The sequence below is a fragment of the Lepidochelys olivacea genome (assembly GCF_965140295.1).
Source record: "Lepidochelys olivacea isolate rLepOli2 genome assembly, chromosome: 4".
Classification (NCBI taxonomy): domain Eukaryota; kingdom Metazoa; phylum Chordata; order Testudines; family Cheloniidae; genus Lepidochelys; species Lepidochelys olivacea.
In genome coordinates, this window is record NC_140414.1 from 64,201,613 (window position 1) to 64,221,700 (window position 20,088).

The following is a 20,088-nucleotide window of genomic DNA, read 5'->3' on the forward strand; positions in this document are numbered from 1 at the left end:
TGACAGGGATTCCACAACCTCTCTTGGAAGCCCATTCCAGCGCCTATCATTATAATGAGAAAGCTTTTCCTAAAATCTAACCTAAATATCCCTTGCTGCAGATTTTGCATATTATTTCTTGTCCTACCTTCAGTGGATATGGAGAACAATTGTTCACAGACCTCTTTATAACAGCCCTTAATTCATTTGAATACTTATCAGGTCTTATCAGTCTTCTTTTCTCAATACTAAAAATGCCCGGCTTTTTCAACCTTTCCTAAGTCATGTTTTCTAAACCTTTTATCATTTTTGCTGCTCTCCTCTGCACTCTTTCCAATTTGCCCACTTCTTTCTTAAAGCATTGTACCCCAAAGTGGACATAATACTCTAGCTGAGGCTCACTGAGTAGAGTGGAACAATTACTTCACGTCTTACATACGCCAGGATCACAGAAGCATAGAACCATAGGGTTAGAAGGGTCTGCAGGGTCATCTAGTGTAACCCCCTGCCAAGATGCAGGATTTCTTGTATCTAAGAGAGATGGCTATCCAGCCTCTTTTCGAATGATATTTGCCTATTTTGTAACTCCATGATATTGTTAGTTCATATTCAATTTGTGATCCACTATAACCCTCAAATCCTTTTCTGTAGTATTACTGCCCAGCCAGTTATTTCCCACATGTGAAAAAGAAATTCACATGTTGCTAAGAGATCTATGCAAATAGTTTCCAAAGGGTAATTTGAAAAATTATTTTCAAAGGTTCTCTAATGCAGCTAACTGTGAATAAAAAACAAGTCAAACATAATACTTACTAACCATTTATCTAATTGAACCATCCCACACAAAAAAACAAAAAAGACATTGCTTTGCAGTTTGTTCTGTGAAACTTAGCCTAGCCAACTGCTAGCATATGTTGGGTGGGATCCTGGAGCTTGCATATCCATCCATTTTAGATAGGTACAGCAACATCTGCTACCTTAATTGTTCTACTGGAGCAAGAGGTTCTGGCCTTGAGCGCCTGGTGTTCCATTTTGCTTTCAGGATTACAGTAAATTCAAAGGAATCTTTCTACCCTTTCCCTCCTCACAGATGGGCAGGTTAGCCCTTTCTTCCCTTTTCCGTAACCCATCCTGGTTTTTTTTTCCTTCCCAATATAAGCTAAATGCAAGTCATAAAATGCAAGTATTTACTTCTACCTCTGTTTTCTACACAGTTCCACTCAGAAACCCTAAAGAACCTTCAGGTCTCTCTACACATGGTCTTAATTTTGGACCACAGCGTCACTCACCAGGTGAACAAATGAGACTCTGGAAGTCTAATTTCCAATAATACTAGCCTGCTCACTCACTTGCTTTTGAAACTGGAGCATAATGGGATGAAATTTATGCTTGTTATTTATCTCCAACACAGTGCCCTCATTTACCTTAGTTGATAAGACCTGATTACTGACAGCCGCACTGATACAACCCTCCTGGTAAAAACACAGTTGAGACATATATACCCAACTGTCAAGTTAATGTGGTCCAACCATTTAGCACAAAGGATTTGGAGGTGAACTAATGTAGTGAACAGATAACCAAGAATGGAGAAGTCACATGTTAATTCAGAGGCAAGACACCATATGCACAAGGATTTCCTATTATGACCTCTTTTGACCTGAGCAGCCAATCAAAACTCCAGGGTCCAGCAGGCTGTTCCAGTTAAGAGGAGAAATTGGAGTCTGGTACGTTTGATGAAATCTTATTTACAAGGAATGTACAAAGTCGTGCTTCTCTGAATGCAGAAGGGACCAACAACAAAAGGAACAGTTTTTTCGCTTATAGGCCGAAGCTTTGTTCAGCCAGCATCCTGACCCTGATGTCTCTCCAGGCTTCTCCACAGTCACATTATGCTTACAGGCCACTGCTTGGCTTTCTTGTTCTGGCCCCGAGTCTCTCTCACTCTGTGTGTTCTGCCTTCCCCTCTCTTACCCAACTAACACACAAAGTCCAAAACTCCAAGGCAGGTTCACCATGCCTTTTGTCTTGGATGGGGATTTGTGATTAACTTATGCTGACAGTTATGTTAACTGAAGGGTGTGTCCACACACCCAATCTCAAAGAGGTTTGTGATCAGTGTAGTCACCAGTACCTCTCAGCATAATATGTTATTCTGGCCTGTTTTATGCCAATGACAGGTACAGCTACAAAACAAGCTTCAGTACACCTTTGATACTGACTTGGCTTGAGGCTTGACTGGGTTGTACCGGAAATGGATCACCTCAGCTAAAATCAAAGTCGATGGTATGTGACAGGGTCAGGCCAGATGGCTACAGGAGAGTAATAGAAGGCAGATATATTAGCCCTAGGTAAAGTAGGTCCCTTTTCCCTGGGTAAAGTAACAGGGAAGGTTCCAGAACAATCAGGAACCTTCTGGAGACAATTAAGATAGACAGGCTGATTGGAACACCTGCAGCCAATCAAGAAGCTGCTAGAATCAATTAAGGCAGGCTAATCAGGAGCTCACTTCAGTTTGTGGTGCACATGTGAGGAGCTGGGAGCAAGAGGCGCGAGGAGCTGAGAGTGAGAATGAGAATGGATACTGTTGGAGGACTTAGGAGTACAAGCATTATGAGACACCAGGAGGAAGGTCCTATGGTGAGGATAAAGAAGGTGTTGGGAGGAGGTCATGGGGAAGTAGCCCAGGGAGTTGTAGCTGTCACACAACTGTTCCAGGAGGAGCTCTAGACATTCCACAGGGCCCTGGGCTGGAACCCCAAGTAGAGGGCAGGCCTGGGTTCCCCTCAAACCTCCCAACTCCTGGTCAGACACAGGAGAAGTTGACCTGGACTGTGGGTTCACGGAAACAGCCAAACTGAGGGCTGTCGTGAATCTCCAAGGTGAGCAAATCTGCCACGAAGCGCAAGACCCACTAACGTAGAGGAGGAACTTTGTCACAAGTATTTGTGGAGGTAATCTTTCCATAAATGTCCTTGGTGCTTTGATGGTATAATCAAAGGTAAGTCAGGCCTTTTGTAAGCACTCCTGTTCTGAACAGCCCATTAGACTGTGGGATAAATGAGGAAAGTGGTAAAGCTTTTAAAACACAATGAAGTTTGTGTATACCCAGCAATCAACCCACTATCCTGTACCAATGGAAGATGGAGCCATATCAGTATTCTATTTCTGTGGGATACTTGATAATATCCCTGCATAGTACTTTGCATGGGACTACAATTCTATTTAGGATTGGACACACATTAATAATGGGGTAATCCAGGAAACTGAATGCTATGAATATCAGAACAGTTATAGATGTTACAAGGAATAACTGTCCTCTGCTCTTCACCAGCTGGTTACAGTCAGTAATGTTATATTAAGGGTTTCATTTAGTTGGTTTTACCTTAATTAGTTTGTGGCCTTTTAAGCCCTCTCTAACTTGAAGCTCTGGCTGGCCTCAGTGGTACTTGCCCTCCACAACATTAGTAACTTTGAATTGCTAACAGGACAAACATTGTATTTGCTGTCATCACTCCATTTAGAAACATTGCTTCACAGTTTCCATTATGATGAGACTGTGTGTCTAGCAGCATCTGGGCAAAGGTTTCAATTAGTTACAACACTTTTATATTTGAAATAGTATTAGGGGCTTTGATTTTCTGTCAGAAGGACTTTCACATGACTGTCAGGAACCTCTGAGGGGAAAGAAGATAAAGGATTATATAGGATTTTATTCAAAGGTCCATCTAAAATTTAAGATTCTTAGCTGTGTTGATTTGTAATTATCTGACTCTCAGTCCTTGCTTGCTTTGAGTCTTACGATAAACAGAAGTACTGGGATATTTAGTCTTTGTATTAACAGAGTATTAAAAAAAAAATGGTTTTGATTTAAGAGGAGATAGAAGAAAACATGGCTGAAAGGGGGAAAAACACAAGAAGCAAATGGGGAGGAAGGTGCAGAAGGCCAGAACTTTTAGTTTTCATTAAGAGTTTTCAATGACGTTCCCAGCCATGTATTTTAAAACTTAAACTTCACAATCAAGACAACCTATAACTTAAAAGCCTTCCAGCTAAAGATGCTATCACTTCAAATTGTTAAAAGTTAAATGCTTGAACATTCTAATTGTCTACCTTTTACATTTCATTCTAGCTAGAGAGTGAATCTTAACTATTCAGTTTCCCTTCTGTTTCTGGTTAATTTTGTTTATGGGTCTCATATACTTGCACAATACTATTTTTGGTTTTTCAGACTGCAGAGAAATAGTTAAGCAATTTTAAAAAAATTAATACATTTTCATTCATATTAGGTCTTCTAAAATCCTTTAAAAACCTAAGTCTTGACCTAAAGCTTGTTGACAGTTTCTTTTTAATTTAAAATACCAATGTAATAAATATTGCCAATACACACCTTAACACACACATTGTGTGAAACACTTTCATTACTCTAACGGCCAAAAAGGAACAGGCTCTGTACATGAAGTGAGAATGGTTCAGATTTAAAATACTATTTCAAACCACCATAAATGGATCCTTTATCTGGGAGTGTGGGGAAAAGGGGTCAAACGCTGATGGAATGTGAATGGTCCAAAAGTTTAAGCTTTAAACCATCTGGTTTAGACAATATAACTATGTTATTGTAATAGTCTCCTACATCAAACTATTTAACTGCCTTAAACATTTTATTCAGACATAGGTAGCATGATATGTAGCCATAACTATAGCAACCAGAATTGCTTTACAAACCCTATATTCAAAATCTGTAAACTCTTTTGAAGTGTAGTTATTTGCATGAGGATGGGAACAGCCACTTATTAAATATATATTAAATCCACTTCATGGGCTCTTTAAAATGGGAAGTTGCTAATACTGAGTATCAGAACTACTGATAACTGCATTAAAATTAAAGCTCAGATTCTTGTCAGTAGAATGTATTTTGTTTTTGGTGGAAATGTTATTTCACACTTCCACTGGCTAGGATCTTCATTGTGAGCAGGTGTTCAGCTGTACTTATGAATTTCTGCACAAAGGTACAGGAAGAAGAATTACCTACATAAAACTGTACAATTCTGTACAATTAGATTTCAGTAATTGTCCCTAAATTTAAAAGAAATGAATTTAAAAGATCACTAAGATCCAGTTTTCAAGTGTTAGAATCAACAGCCAAGCAGGATGGGAACTCTCTGTATATCTCACAAAGAAGCTGAGATTTAATGTGGGCAGATCATGGGCTAAGGTTATTGTTACTAGAAAGTACCATCAGCAGCCTTGATTACCATCTTCTGGCATGCATGTGGGAAATGGATGTAAAATACTTTGTTTAGAATATGAATACACACACACATGATACATCTGTGGTCTACCACAGTGCTTTACTATAAATGCAATTTATCATGGTACTTTTAACAGTTACATCTACACGCTGCCCAATAAGCAGCCTCTGGCTACTTCTAGTCTTCCAAACCTTGAGTTGCTCCAAACAGCTATGATTTAAAAACAATCTGCCTGAGAAATGTTCCTCCCTCCATGTCATAAATATAAAGGGAAGGGTAAACTCCTTTAAATTCCTCCTGGCCAGAGGAAAAACCCTTTCAACTGTAAAGGGTTAAGAAGCTAAGATAACCTGGCTGGCACCTGACTAAAATGACCAATGAGGAGACAAGATACTTTCAAAGCTGGGAAAGGGAGGGGGGGCGGGGGGGGGGAGGAGAGAAATAAAGGTTCTCTCTGTCTGTGTGATGCTTTTGCCGGGACCAAAGCAGGAATGCAGGTCAGAACTCCTGTAAAGAGTTAGTAAGCAATCTAGTTAGATTCTGTTTTGTTTAAATGGCTGATAAAATAAGTTGTGCTGAATGGAATGTATATTCCTGTTTTTGTGTCTTTTTGTAACTTAAGGTTTTGCCTAGAGGGATTCTCTATGTTTTGAATCTGATTACCCTGTAAGGTATTTACCGTCCTGATTTTACAGAGGTGATGCTTTTACTTTTTCTTTAATTAAAATTCTTCTTTTAAGAACCTGATTGTTTTTAAGATCCAAGGCTTTGGGTCTGTGTTCACTTTATCAAGCCTTCCCCAGGAAACGGGGTGTAGTGCTTGGGGGGATATTTTGTGGGGGAGACGTTTCCAAGTGGGCACTTCCCTGTTCTGTGTGTAACACTTTGGTGGTGGCAGCATTTAACCTAAGCTGGTAAGAATAAGCTTAGGGGGTCTTTCATGCCATCTCACTGAAAATACGGAATTTCTCTGAAAAATTAGTTTGGACCAATGCCCAGTAATGTTCAGCCCTGCAACTGGTTTAACTCCTGTATCCTGTAACTAAAAGAAAGCCAGGATCTCACTCCCCCTCCTCACCTCCACCCCACACACAAAGGTTTATTGCTAGCCTGACAAATCACAAGATATTGGACTACAGAAGGTATGTAAATGCTATTTTTAGAGGTTTATAAAGTGAATTAAGTTTCCATTTTTCTCTCTTGAATGCCTCTGCAGTTGGACTCAAGTTACTAGGAAACCTGACATCACAGGTATAAAGATATGACAAACAACGACATTTTAGAAACAGTAATTTTGGAAAATTTCTGTAAAGTATGTACCAGGGATAATGGTATGGTATGAATATTTTAGTGGCACTTATCTGGGATGATTGAGTAACTCTCCAATAGCTTGTCATGCATGATTAATGTGGCCAGCCTAAATTTATGACAATAAAATCTTTATAGCACATTGTCATATATAATCTCTGTTATGTTATATTATAATTATATTATATAACCTCTACAATCTAGCATATTGTTTTTTGTATTATTTTAATTGGTCTCCCTAAAGAAGAGACTCTTAATACTCAATGTCGGAGACAGAATATCTGACCAGACGGTCCCTTGGACTGTGGTAGCCAATTTCTATATGGAGTCCACTGACTTTTAGAGTGACAGAGACCATCTTCTGCACTACATTTTTTCACCACCTTGAAAAAATTATTAACAACTCTACTGGAGCCTTTACTGACCCCTGATCACACCCAGTACCACTGCTTGGCCCTCTGAAAGTGTTCATTGTGGCACCCCTATTAATTCCACTCAGGAAATATCCAGTATCATTAGGGTGAAACAGGATCCTCTCGTATATCTGTTTACCTCTACCCCAATACATTAATTCAGATTAAAAGCTTTATTTTCTGGTAGCGATAAGAGGTTTTCACCACTTGACTCTGTCTCTGCATATGTTTGTCTTCCATGAAACAGCCACTGATTGTGCTGGGGATCAAAGAGAAAGAATCTTGGGACAACCTGTCCAAAACAAGGGACAAACAGACCTCTCCTGGATAAAAAGAGCAGCTCTGAACACCTGACCCTGCACAACCAATCTAGGGCTATTAAAACAATCCCCTTGAAATCCCCAATCACTCTTGATGATCTCTTCACTTGCTTTGTATTTTTGGAGGAGTAATTATAGACTTTTAAGAGAAGTCCCTAAAACTCTCTTGTGTGCTTTTTCTCATGTCATAATCTCTGTGCATGAGCCAAAGAACACAGAAGCTGCCGATAAACAGACGACATTCTGGTTCTGAAACACCTTGGAAATTAATGCTTGGTCTCACTGCGTCTGTTCTGCATTGTCTGGATGCTGGCTTTGTGCCCATCTTGAATCTTAAGAGAATATCCCTGTGAGAGAAGATTAGGGAACTTTCTTTAGGTATGCCTGAATCATGGAGAGTATGATAAATTAAAAATAGGCATAGAGTTCCTAGACTACTCAGCCTGACTGCCATTGCTTATAGCATTATGAACACACTGGGGAGAAAGGATGGACAACAAGAAGATGGAAGAGAGAACATTTTGTACTGGCACAGGCAATTACCAGGTCCACCAGTCTTAAGTCTTCAAGAGAGGTTGAAGCAATAGTGGAAGCTTGAATCTTCATCCTGAATTTCAGTTTGTACCTGTTCAGCCTCATGAGGCCTAAGACCCTCCACAACCCATTATACATATTTCTGATAAGCAAATGAAATAGAGCCCTGAGCAATTTTAGCTTTCAGGGACAGGCTCGATTGCCCCATCCTTTGCAGATGAAGTTCTGTGATCCTTAATTTTGTATTCATTGCCCAGGTACTGTGTTAAGAGGTTCTAAGATACAGTGTCTTAACATGAACTATGCTTTTCTTACTCTAATTTTTATTTCTGAGTTCTCCCTGCTATGCCGCCATGTAAATTAATTTGATTTTCAAAAACAGCCTCCATAAGCATTGGTAATAGCCTGGATGAATCAAACTTCATTATGCTTAAGTAACGTAACATCTGGAAGGAGACTGCATTTAGTTGTAAGATCAGACTATCTATGCTCATGATAATTTGATTACAATGAAGTTGATAAAAAAAATGTATCTGTTCCTTCACACAGCCAAGTCTTGGTAGAACAAGATAAGATTTCTAAGTGAATAACAGCTTTTTCATACCATATTCCATGTTTTCAATGCAGTCTTGAACAGATCAGGCACTTTAGGGCTACAGGAGCCATATTAGTATAGTTTTAGGGTGGAGTTCAATCTCTAATTCTGAGGGAGTTAACTCCCTCTTCCATCCAGTGAGTCACAGAGAGGGCATGGAATATAAGTGCACAAGTGCGTGTAATGAGGCTGCCAAATAAAGGGTGAACTTTAGAAAGGAAAGTTGGCAAGGTTGAAAGTTTTAAAAATAATATGCACACATATATTGCTTATGTATTTATTTTACATAGTATTTTGTTAGGAGATGGAAAGTATTCAAACAAGATAATCTACTTCATGTGACCAACTGTTAAAACACACACACTGATGTTTATTTAGCAGCGATTTGTACCTCAGAAAGCAGAAGAGCTGAAAAACCCTTAAACTGAATTAAGGAGTTTAAGGATTCTAAAATTCCAGCTAGCAAGTAGCTTAACATTTGGGAGAATGTTCGTATACACCCCAGAGCTGCTGAGTGTTATAGGAAATCTAACTACAGCTGAACAGGGTACCCAGGCCCCAGTAGCATTAAGTCAGCTGACCACACGGTCATAAGCAGCATTTGCAGTTGAAGAGTGTTAATTAGCTAGGAAAATTCAAACAAGATTAAATGCACAGAAGGAAGCAAATAGGAAAAGATACAACTACTGGTAGAAAAAATACTTTACAGTTTTGTGACAACTTTCTTTAATAAGCCTTTCATATAAAAATAACACTTTCAAAAAAAGAAAATTGTATTGCAGTAAATAGATAAAGCTCCTCAATGGTTGCCAAATGCATCTGGACCAGAAGTGACAATATGCTGGATCAAAACCTCTCAATCTAACACCACATTTAACAAACAGCTGCATATTTCATCCCTAATGAAGCCCTGGAAAGGAGAGTTCACTTTATTCTGGATGCAGGTATCATAGCAGATCTCACAAAGCAACAGAGGTGCATCATCTAAGGATCTTTTTCACATTAAGAATCCTATTAGAAGGAAAACACTAAAAGGTAATTGAATTTCCCTCAGTTATCTTCATCTCTGTCAGCTCCTGCTACAATAACTTACTCTCAAGAGCAGAGATAACTCAATTCTGTCCAGCAAGCATATGTTATGAATCTCCAAAGCAAACTTGTCTAAATCATTCTGGTCTTCTATCAAGGTTGGCTGTGGATATGAACTCTGACAGAAAGCAAACAAATTTATTTTTATCTTTTCAATAATTCACTTCCTCATGCTTTGATGGAAGAATCTAAAGACATATATATTTCCACTAATTCTGGAATTATAAAGACCAGTTGAAAATGTTGCATCTGCAAACTATGCTATTAAAAATTGCTTAATTAACCATATTATTTTTAACAAAATTGATGGCAAAGTCTTGCCATAGCACTGTTTAACGTTTCTACAGATTTGCATGAACTAAACTGTCCTTTCATGTTTTATTTCCAAAGTTTGTTTCAAAATGGTTTTGATGTTTACACTTTCACATTCAAAGAAAGTAAATCTTATTTATACAGATTAATGTCAACAGAAAAAAATCCTATTCTTGTTTAGCTTTATTCCTTGTTTCAGTTCTTTTTTTATGTCTCAAAGTGATTTTTAAGAGTACAAAATATATTGATCAAGTAAAACAGCAAATGACGTTTATAAAAATATACTTAATCACTTTGGATAGGGATGTCTGCTTTGTATATTTTTTAAAATTACACATCTGTATTACAAAACTCTACTCTAACATCAAAGATGGAAAGAAGAAAAGCATTCCCAAAAATGTAATGAGAATACAATTGAAAAAAAAATGAAATCCTTTAGATCTGATTATTATTTACTGTTAAAATTTAAATGCATTAACAGCAGTTACTGTTAAGACTTTAGTGGATAATAATAGACATCATATTCTTGGGACCTTAAATTCCTATTATAAACAATCAGTGAAGTAAGGGTTATAAACACCTCAGAACTTCTTCAATGCGACAAACAATACCCTCTGCATTTAAAAAAGCCTTGTTCTTAAGATATATGCATTTGCCTTCTCAATCATACTACTGTCATGCTCGCCTTTCCCTTCTCCTGCCCCACTCAGTTTTAATCTCCTCCTGCTCGTCTCACCTTAATTGTAAGCCTCTTTGGGGCAGGGAATCCATCTTTATCTGCATTATGAAGCACTATGCATGTCTGTGGCCCTATGTATGTACTCATCCCAAGAAGTTCTAATATAAGTTGACACTTTTTTTCTTATTTTAAATTGTCATATCCTGTGTCACCCTTGCGGCCTCACGTTGAGAATTCAACATTCCAACAGTGGAAGGGATGAGGTCCCCCCTGGAGCTCATCAATGAACACTCCTTAATTGATCTCAGAAGTTTGTTGAGAGGCTCTATGGCAATTACCTTCCCCATGTTCTGAGACCAAATACACTTCACTCTAGCAAGACTCTGCACGTAAAGACCTGTTTATCTAACCTAAATCATTACAATGGCCCAGGGGAGCATTATAAGCTACCAAGAATATAGCATAAAGGAGTCATAGCAGGGGTTAGGACATCTCCCCAGGTCCATATCCCCACTGCACAATGAAGTGTATGATCACTAGCTCTGCGAACTAGCCAGTTTAAGAGAGGCCATGTTAGCTGGCAGTCCTGCAGGTATGTGTTATCTGTACACAGTTGATATATACACTTTGGTTAGCCAGGAGTTTCAGTTAACTGGTGTTAGGCAAACAAGGGATGTACTGTTGATTAGATTGAACTGTATCCCCCCATTTCTTTTCTTTGTTATCCTTCCACATAATACCATCCCACAAAATGATCCAGTTCTAGCTTATATAGAGCTATCCTTATAAGAGCCTGGGCGTGGCTCCCACCACAAATGGGCAACAATGATCACTACCTTAATAGAGAGTTGCTTAAAGAAGATATTAAAACACTTCTTTCCTAGACAAGTGGGACCCAGGGATTCAAATTCAGATCTCTTCTGTTGTCATTAAACTGCCTGGCCAGTACCAGTCATGTTTTTTTATTTATCATTCAAGTAATTTAATGTACCTGCCTTGTTCAGGTCAAAGCAATCTATGCTTAAACTATTTAGCTATCCATGAAGGCTTTCTGCTTTTTACAGTGACTTGTCTTCATGGCTCATGTACCAAAAAAGCCTCATTAAAGAGGGAAATAAGTACTGCCTACAACTGTCCAAATGTTTTTTTTAGATTGAAAACACCAAATCAGGTACAGTAAGATATTAAATACAATAACACTATAAATACGCAATATATGTATTAAAGCCAGTTATTTTAGTCAGAACATATGATCCTAAATGACCCTTTCCTGTACAAATTACCACAAACACTCATACACACATTATAAACAAGGTAAATGTTAATTATTTGTTTTGCATAAACAGGTAAGATTACCAAGATTTCTGCTGGGAACATCTATTTTTTAAGCAAGCATTCTTTCGGGGCAACTGACAGTTTTCATATTATGAGGTCACTAAATATTTTGGGAAGCTAACAGCAGCCTGTTTCATTGTGAGACAGGGGAAAATAATTAATCAACTGAAAAATTAAGAGGCTCTATCATTCCTCTGAGTGGATTTTGTTATCAGTACCGAGAGAGTTTCTGTTGCCCTAGGCAAAATGAAGATATACACACCATTGACAGTTCAGTCAAACTTTTCCTATCACCAGCAACCAGACTCTGTCTCAGATACCTCAAGCTAAATGATACACATTTTGGCTATACGATGGTCTACCTTAGCCCCATCACAAAAGTCAGAGTTCATGAAATAAACTACCCTTGACTTTAGCAAGACCATAATCCTCCACACATTAATGTAGGAGTAAACTTTCAATTCTTAGATCCTTATACTAGTTATACTCCTAATATTTTCACTCACAAAGATAACTCACATTAACACACGGAAGACGTTGTTCCAAATAAAAGGACGCTGAAAATTGATAGTTTGCCAACACAACCAATACTTATACCAATGGCAAGAGAACTTCAGGATACTCTAAAGGGATGTTAAATAAAATAAATCATCCTCGTGCTGCGGTCTCTTAGCCAGGTTCTGCACATACTGCAGTATAATGCGCAAGATGTTTACATTGCTCACAACAGCAGCAGTGAGGTGAGCAGGCTCCATGCATGCCATATTATGGCGTCTGCATGGGTAACCCAGAAAAAAAGGCGCCAAATGATTGTCTGCAGTTGCTTTCACAGAGGGAGGGGCGACTGACGACAGGTACCCAAAACCACCCGTGACAATGTTTTTGCCCCATCAGGCATTGGGAGCTTAAGCCAGAATTCCAATGGACAGCAGAGATTGCAGGAACTGTGGGATAGCTTCCTACAGTGCACCGCTCCGAGAGTCGATGCTAGCCACAGTAGTGAGGACGCATTCCACCAACTTAATGCGCTTAGTGGGGACATACACAATCGACTGTATAAAATCGATTTCTAAAAATCAACTTCTATAAAATCGACCTAATTTCGTAGTGTAGACATACCCTTAGAGTAAGCCTCTGTCACCTTGAGAAAACAATAAACCCAAATCTTCAATTTGGGGGTCTCCAACATACTGAAGCAGCACAATACTTAGCATGTTGAGTCCCCAGAAGAAAATGCTCCCAAGCTGTGAATGTCACCAGAATGGTTTCTAATTTATTTTAATGTAACATCAAAAGTAAAACATTAAGAATAGGGTCAAAATACTTTTTTCGTCCTTCTTCTGACAGATGGAGCTATAATGCTTAAACTACCCAATGCAAAACATAGCATGCATTTATTTATTTATTTATTTAAAGCTGTACATTTGAGATGGAATTAAGTTGATTCACAGTGAAAGGTGTGATGTCATACTTTTGGGTGTGATAACATGTCCTATTCCCAGGAAACTACATTTGCAATAACACAATGTGGCAACATAAAGGAGTATGACAGTTGGGTGTCAAGTACTACATAGTCTTTATTCAAACTGGACCTGCAAATAGATAAGACCCCACATTACTGTTCAGAATATCTAGTTAGTTAAAAGTATTTCTAAATACTTTATTTCTACAAATCTGGTCACTGTCATTTAGTGCACTGAAGACCTTTGCATGCCAGGATGCTGCAAAGAAATGCAATCCTTCACTTCAAAGTGTCAGCTTGATATAAAAATTCTATAATAAAGCAGCTTTAATTTTAAAAATTAACCTTGGAAATTATATGGAGAGTATAGCTATATAATTAGGATAAACTCCCCTTCTCCCAACCCAAAAAAGGTGCATGTTGTGTATGTAGATTACCAGTTACCATAAATACCTGCCAGATGTACCAAGACACAAAAAAATGAAATTTGAAACAAGTGAAAAAGATTCACAAATATCTTTCTTGGGCTCCTTGACGCTCACTGAATTAAGGCTATTCTGCTTGGCTTCCAATTCCTTTCGTTATTTCCCTTGTTACAAAAGAACATCCTTTATTACATTTCATGCTTAGCTACATGAATAGAGCAAAGGGTGGTGAATACTTATGATTGTGAATCATCAGAACTACCAAATTTAGCTTTCTGCCAAAAGAAAAACAAAATATCAAAATTACCAGAAGAAAGCCAAACAGGCAAGCTTTGCATATTACTTTAGCCAAGATACTGTTCTTATTAACATTAAGGTTGGTATTTCAGCATGACCCATAAAGTAAAACAGTCACAGTTTATTACAGCTAAACTATGTTCTATAAATTGGTACTGAAGAAGAATTCAAACTGTGAGGAAGTCTACGTTTTACGCATGAGAAAACATAACTGAACAGAAAAGGGCAACAAATTTTACAGCAGCTAGAAATACTAGATTTAATTACTGAAGGGAAATCATGCAGAGAAGTTAGCTGCCTAACATGATTTATAAGAAATGCAAAATTTGAATGTGAAATTCTCAGTTAATCAACAGAAACCCAGTAATAATCAGACCGCTAGTTTTTGCAGTTCCATCTATGATGCAGACTACCATCAAGTTCATGAGAGCAAAAAATAGAAAAAAGTTACAATGGCACTCAACATTTTTAAAGGACTAAAACCAGTAAAAGCACGGGGCTGGGGGGAGAAGGCTTGGCAGGGGGTGGGGAGAGGTGCAGTATTATAAAGGGCAGCAGTTTGCATCCCTGATACAATGATTGGCCAGTCAAAGATTGTCACTGTATTGCTCAGACTGACTGAATGAAAAACACCAGAGATTAGTGTTTTAGATATCTGAGGGTTGTATTACACTACTACTCAGACCATGCACACCCTCACAATCTGCAATATTTTGACAAAAATATTATGAATGGTTTTATAAAGTGCCCCGTTCTGATCCCATGGTTCCCCACATAGATATCTTCTAGCCATGAAAGATCTGTTGTTGGAGGAATGATGAACTAAGATATTGTATGCTGACCATTTGAGTGGAAATGTGGTGGCATGGAATTTTGTCAAATGTGGTAGTGTGTCACAACTGACCTAAATGAATGCTAAAAACAGAAACCTGTACACCGCTAGGGTTTAATACTGCCTCCCTGCTTACAGCCCTTGGGTACATAGTTATTTAGATTTATAGAAAAATAAAAAGGGTCCAGTAGCTGTGGCAATAAGTTATAAAACAAAGCAAAATTAGACAGTGGAACACAAAACTTGCCCAATACCAAATCTGATTACCCTCCAAAGCCCAACCCTGCAACAGCCTGCACAAATAAATGTTCTGAGACAGAACACAAATCACCAGATTTTCAAGGTTACTTACACAAGGAGGACTGGATGGAAGCATGTAACTAACAGTTAAAGCGCAGGAGTGAGAAACAGGAAACCTGGGCAATATTCCCAGCTCTGACAATTACTCAGCGTGAAATTTTCAAAAAATGCCTACATGACCTTTGAGCACAGCGCGCATTGCCATTCAGTGCCACTTGTGGTCCTAAGCCACACATGTGATTATAATATTTCTACTATCACTGTATAAACTGGGCAATCACACCCTCTGTGCTTCAGTTTCCCTATCTGCCATGGGCACTGGAACAATTTTTATAGCAGGGTTGCTGATGATGGAAATCATGTGTTTTATTACTACTTCAAGCCCGAGCACCGGCACCACTTCCATCTGTAAAATGAGGATAATGATAATGATAATATCACCTCACTGTTGATGTCTGAGGCTTAATTAAACTGTAAGATGTGTGTATGTTCCACTCCCTCTGTGCACCCCTATGCAGATCTACATAGCCATAGATATATCTTCTCAGAGCACAAAGGAATATTGTTGGTGAAGGAGGAGGACCAGAAAGAGCACAGGAAAATGGGCTGGTCTCTGTTGACTTTTTACAGCCAAAGAAAGCCTTATCCCACACACCCATCTCTCATCTCTATTGTCTTCCTTTTCCTTATGTCTCCTTCACAACTCCCATTTGCCTAGGAGCAGACCCAGACCCAGAAGAGGCCAAAGCATCCCTTTATATGGCCAAGAGGAAATGATCCCAGTCACCAAAGAGAGGAATGACTCCTGGATTCTTTAGCTTCTCCTGATCCTGAGGGCAAAATTGTTCACATGCCTCATTCTATAACCTCTGTCACTACTCCTTTCTGCAGCATTCACTTGCTGCTTCGTCGGCAAAGAAATTCTTTCTGTATTTGTAATGGAGAAAGGATCACATACTAGGATCCCAATCCCTCTAAACATCTGGAACTTGCCATCTACAGAGATGATACATGCTCCATTACACTCCACCTCTGAATAATAGAATGGTAGGACTGGAAGGGACCTTCAGAGGTCATCCAGTCCAGGCCCTTATCAGGACTAAGTATTATCTAGACCATCCCTGACAGGTGTTTGTCTAACCTGCTCTTAAAAATCTCCAATGATGGAGATTTCAAAACCTCCCTAGGCAATTTATTCCAGGGCTTCACCACCCTGACAGTTAGAGAAAACTTCCTAAGGTCCAACCTAGACCACCCTTGCTGCAATTTAAGCCTATTGCTTCTTGTCGTATCCTCAGAAGCTTAGGAGAAAAAAAATTTCTCCCTCCTCCTTGTAATAACCTTTTATGGACTGGAAAACTTATCACGTCCCATCTCAGACTTCTCTTCTCCAACTAAACAACCCCAGTGTTTTCAATCTTCCCTCATAGGTCATGTTTTCTAGATCTTTAATCATTTTTGTTGCTCTTCTCTGGACTTTCTCCAGTTTGTCCACATCTTTCCTGAAATATGGTGCCCAGAATTGGACATAATACTCTAGCTGAGGCCTAATCAGCATGGAGTAGAGCGGAAGAATGACTTCTGATGTCTAGCTTACAACACTCCTGTTAATACATCCCAGAATGATGTTTGCTTTTTTTGCAACAGTGTTACACATTGACTCATATTTACCTTGTGATCCACTATGACCCCAGATCTCTTTCTGCAATACTCCTTCCTAGGCAGTCATTTCCCATTTTGTATGTGTGCAGCTGATTGTTCCTTTCTACTTGGAATTCTTTGCATTTTTCCTTGTTGAATTTCATTCTGTTTACTTCAGACCATTTCTCCAGTTTGTCCAGATCATCTTGAATTTTAATCCTACCCTCCAAAGTACTTGCAACCCCTCCCAGATTGGTATCACCTGCAAACTTTATAAGTGTACTCTCTATGCTATTATCTACATCATTGATGAAGACATTGAACAAAACCGGACCCAGAACTGATCCCTACGGGATCCCACTTGATATGCCCTTGCAGCTTGACTGTGAACCACTGATCACTACTCTCTGGGAACAGTTTTCCAACCAGTTGTGCACCCACCTTAAAGGAGCTCCATTTAGGTTGTATTTCCCTAGTTTGTTTATGAGAAGATCATGCGAGACAGTATCAAAAGCCTTATTAAAGTCAAAATACACCACATCTATCGCTTCCCCACATCCACAAGGTTTGTTACCCTGTCATATAAAGCTATTATGTTGGTTTGACACAGTTTGTTCTTGACAAATCCATGCTGTTACTTATCAACTTATTATCTTCTATGTGTTTTCAAATTGATTGTTTAATTATTTCCGACATTATTGGACTCATGCAGCAGGACAATATCTCCTCTCTTACCCTGGTGTCTGTGCTTTCCCCTCTGCTTCTGCTCCTTGCCTGGCCTCTTCTCGCGGTTGCCTCCAGTGACTATCTAATACTATATACTTTATTTAATTATCAATCTCCTCTCACAATCCTTCTCTTTCCTTCCTCAAGACACCAAACCCTCCAGGAATCAGACCACAAAGTTTTAAATGGTGGGAGTGAAATTTTGGCTTCTACTGAAATTGGAAGCCTTCATTTTTTAAAATGAAACCTCCTATTTCTGAAAATAATTCCACAGAAAATTCTGTCTTGGTTCCAGGATAGAGAAATCTGATGACCTTCAGAGCACATTGCAATGCCCATCTCTTTTTCCTGGCTTTGGGAAGGTAAAGATTTACGAGTGAGGAGTGGTAGGAACATAGCAGAAAGCCTTAAAAGCTGTTTTTGTGGTGGCCTATTGATGACTAAAGGTTATTGTAAGTTGTTTCAGAAGCACTAAGAATAAAAGTAGGAATGTTCCTTCTATTGTTTATCCATCTAAATAAATAAAAAAATGACAGCAAATCCTTTCAAAGTTGTCAACATTTTGTGAATTCCTCTCCCTCATTATGATACACTGGGCATTCTTCCCCATTTAGGTTTGCCGCTATCTCTCAGTCCTGACCAGAAACAGTTGCCCTATTCCAGTGCTAAACATTTTCTGAACAGACTGCCATTCACACCAAATTCTGTGGCAGTTTTGTGATAAGTGACTACAGTGGAATCTTGCCAAACAATTTCACTTGTGATTAAAACCAGGCTTGAGTCTATCTTTCTTCAAGGGAAATACTGTTGGACTAACCTACTTTGCCACAACATTCCTTAGTCTTTCCATTTCTTGGAGTTTTTATTATACACATCTGCTCATTTTCCTGGTCTGTTAAAGCAATAGCACAGTGCACTACACACACAAAAAGTCTGAAGATCAATCCATGACACAAACGTGACAAGCCATTCTGGGATTTCTGAACTTTGATGGATGTTCTAAGAGGAGTGCATTTGTGTGTGGCTAGTTATTTCTCCTCCACAGAAAGCTTACAAAGCTGATTGAAGTGTGCCACATAATTCATTTACGTTTGATGTTAAATCTGGCATTTAAGTGTTACGGAATTCCAAAAGTTCTAATAGCTGTATTATTTTTATGCATATACAGAAATGATCCTATAAAGTTAGATTTTTCTAACACATCTTTCAGCAGCAGATGCACTGAAACAAAATTAACCCTGATAAACAAAACAAGACAGCTTTAATGTAATTCCTGGTTAAGTTCAAGATGATGTGAGTTAAACCCCTCGAGCCATCATACTGAGATAGCACAGATTCAAAGCAACATCAACTAAGTGTCAGCCAACTGCTGTCCTAGAGAGATCAGGCATAAGCTATACTAAAAATAAAGTTCTTGCTCAGCATACGTTCCTGACAGACACCATAAAAAAGGTGTTTTGTGACAGAAATAATGTTAATGGTGATGTTGCCATTGAATCAGTGTATTCATTCATATCCCATATTTGCATGACAAGGCCCAATGCTTTTCACATAGCTTTCCCCACACCCTCACTCTTTTCTTACAGTATGCAGCTGGAGAAAAAAGGGAGCTGTTCTTCTAATCAATGACACCATGTCATGCATGGAGCTTCTGCATAAATCCAGATCATAAAATGTCAAGCATGTCCCACTCCAATGATTATCAGGCACTGAACTAAAAAGATGCAGTTTTCATCTCCACAGGACTGTCGCCAAACCCTGGATTGCCTTGATGTAATAAATGAAACATGCCTACTATTTCACCACCACAGAATGGTCCTATAGATATCTTACATCATCTTTGTTTGCAGGAGGAGGTATCTAGGCCTAGATGAAGTGCAGATATGTTACTAAACAACGCACAGCTTGAATCTTGGGTCCAACACAGATGACCTTCAGACATAAGCACGGTCTAAAATAAATATGCTTTCATCTTTGGGAGTATTTTATTTAAATAAAGATTTAAGAGACAAACAGCTTAGAAATACATTAAACACAAGCATGCCTTCATACACTTAATGTTTCACTTTAACAACAAAACCACAAGCAATATGGTATTCCAGAAAAAAGACTAAGTTCCCTTTAAGCAGAACTGAAACTATATATGAGATATCACAAGTTTTGGGTTTGGTTTTTTTTTGTTTGTTTGTTTTTTTAAACAATGGCATAATTAACAGAGTTCTTTCGTATGTGGTTTTTTTAAGCAGTGCAGCTCCAAAACTGCAGATTTGGTTAAATAGGAGTTACAAATAAGATTTGCATTTTTTGTTATAGTTCTATGAATATATATGTTTATATTTTATTTTAAAATTCTCCTGGAGTGACAAAAATAGCAATGCAACAAAACTGTATTGAGCCACATGAAAAAGTGAAATTGTTTAAAAATGATCCCAGATGAGTTAAATAAGCAAACCATATAATTTGCTGATGTAAGTTAACACTGGTAAGGAATTTTTTAACTGTGAATTTTATCTTGATTTATGACCCTTTATTAAAATAGTTTTGATGCTACAAAGCTTCATTAACACAAAACACTACACTATTATTTACTTG

The 20,088-nt window shown here is 38.4% G+C and overlaps 1 protein-coding gene across 1 annotated transcript in view; it reads right to left on the reverse strand.

Moving 5' to 3' along the window:
- LRBA (LPS responsive beige-like anchor protein) overlaps positions 1–20,088 on the reverse strand; it is a 560,210-nt gene that overhangs the window by 339,676 nt on the left and 200,446 nt on the right. The gene's annotated exons all lie outside the window — the stretch shown is intronic.